This window comes from Mchenga conophoros, linkage group LG18, assembly GCF_057382185.1.
Source record: "Mchenga conophoros isolate Kocher_MC1m ecotype Shallow Benthic linkage group LG18, M_conophoros_male_GT1.1, whole genome shotgun sequence".
NCBI classification, from domain to species: Eukaryota; Metazoa; Chordata; class Actinopteri; order Cichliformes; family Cichlidae; genus Mchenga; species Mchenga conophoros.
Genome location: NC_140543.1, coordinates 40,548,637 through 40,551,136, shown reverse-complemented (window position 1 = coordinate 40,551,136; position 2,500 = coordinate 40,548,637).

Here is a 2,500-nt window from a genome sequence, read left to right as displayed (position 1 = left end):
ACCCACATTACCCCCCCCCCCCCTTCCCCCTGCAGTTACCCTGTACCACATGTCTAGCATGGACCTTGACTTCCAGCAGGCCCCGTGGACCCACATTACCCCCCCCTGCAGTTACCCTGTGCCACATATCTAGCATGGACCTGGACCTCCAGCAGGCCCTGGGGACCCACATACTCCCCTGCTCTACTCCCCCACTAGCTTTCCTTTCTTGCAGTTACGCTCCAGCGCATATCCAGCATGGACCTTGACCTCCAGCAGGCCCCGTGAACCCACATTACCCCCCCCCCCCCCCCCCTCCTGCAGTTAACCCTGTACCACATATCTAGCACGGACCTTGACCTCCAGCAGGCCCCGGGGACCCACATTACCCCCCCCCCCCTTCCCCCTGCAGTTACCCTGTACCACATGTCTAGCATGGACCTTGACTTCCAGCAGGCCCCGTGGACCCACATTACCCCCCCCCTGCAGTTACCCTGTGCCACATATCTAGCATGGACCTGGACCTCCAGCAGGCCCTGGGGACCCACATACTCCCCTGCTCTACTCCCCCACTAGCTTTCCTTTCTTGCAGTTACGCTCCAGCGCATATCCAGCATGGACCTTGACCTCCAGCAGGCCCCGTGAACCCACATTACCCCCCCCCCCCGCAGTTAACCCTGTACCACGTATCTAGCACGGACCTTGACCTCCAGCAGGCCCCGGGGACCAACATACTCCTCTGCTCTACTCCCCCACTAGCTTTCCTTCTCCCGCAGTTACCCTCCACCACAAATCCAGCATGGCCCTTGCCCTCCAGCAGGCCCCGAGGACCCACATACTCCTCCGCTCTAATCCCCCATGAGCGTTCCTTCTCCTGCAGTTACCCTCCACTGCATATCCAGCATGGCCCTTGACCTCCAGCATGCCCCGGGGACGCACATCCTCCCTGCTCTAGTCCCCCACTAGCTTACCTTTCTTGTAGTTACGCTCCAGCGCATATCCAGCATGGACCTTGACCTCCAGCAGGCCCCGTGGACCCACACTTAAGCCCCCTCCCACTGACAAAGCAAAACACCACTGGCAAAATCCTCGTGCCCCTGGTACTCCAGAATGTAAATTCAAACATGCCCCTGGTACACTGCGCAGAAACACTTTGCCACACACACGCACGCACTGCTTGTGCCTATGGTACGACAACTTTTCTCGTACCTATGGTACGACAACTTTTCTCGTGCCTATGGTACGACAACTTTTCTCGTGCCTATGGTACAACAACTTTTCGCCGTGCCCCTGGTACACCGCTCAGTAGCACTTTGCCACACAAACTCTCCTCGTGCCTATGGTACGACAACTTTTCTCGTGCCTATGGTACAACAACTTTCCTCCGTGCCCCTGGTACGACAGCTTTTCTCGTGCCTATGGTACAACAACTTTTCTCGTGCCTATGGTACAACAACTTTCCTCCGTGCCCCTGGTACGACAGCTTTTCTCGTGCCTATGGTACAACAACTTTTCTCGTGCCTATGGTACAACAACCTTTCGCCGTGCCCCTGGTACACCGCTCAGTAGCACTTTGCCACACAAACTCTCCTCGTGCCTATGGTACGACAACTTTTCTCGTGCCTATGGTACAACAACTTTCCTCCGTGCCCCTGGTACGACAGCTTTTCTCGTGCCTATGGTACAACAACTTTTCTCGTGCCTATGGTACAACAACTTTCCTCCGTGCCCCTGGTACGACAGCTTTTCTCGTGCCTATGGTACAACAACTTTTCTCGTGCCTATGGTACAACAACCTTTCGCCGTGCCCCTGGTACACCGCTCAGTAGCACTTTGCCACACAAACTCTCCTCGTGCCTATGGTACGACAACTTTTCTCGTGCCTATGGTACAACAACTTTCCTCCGTGCCCCTGGTACGACAGCTTTTCTCGTGCCTATGGTACAACAACTTTTCTCGTGCCTATGGTACAACAACTTTTCGCCGTGCCCCTGGTACACCGCTCAGTAGCACTTTGCCACACACACACTCCTCGTACCTATGGTACGACAACTTTTCTCGTGCCTATGGTACGACAACTTTTCTCGTGCCTATGGTACAACAACCTTTCCCCGTGCCCCTGGTACACTGCGCAGAAACTCTTTGCCACACACACACACCCACTCGTGCCTATGGTACGACAACAGGCCCCGGGGACCTACATCGCACCTTGCTCTTGCCTCCCTTACAGCTGAAAAAGGTCCATGCCTGTGCCCTGGCCCTGCTGAAATTCCCTCTCCATTTAGCCGAGGCAGTGAGTCGGCCTCCTGTCTCCCTTTACGGTCGAAAAAGATGTGCTCCTGGGCGCGCTGGCCCTGCTGCTACTCACATCGGGCATGGACCTGGACCTCCAGCAGGCCCCGGGGACCTACATCGCACATTGCTCTTCCCTCCCTTACAGCTGAAAAAGGTCCATGCTTGTGCCCTGGCCCTTCTGAAATTCCCTCTCCATTTAGCCGAGGCAGAGAGTCGGCCTCCTGTC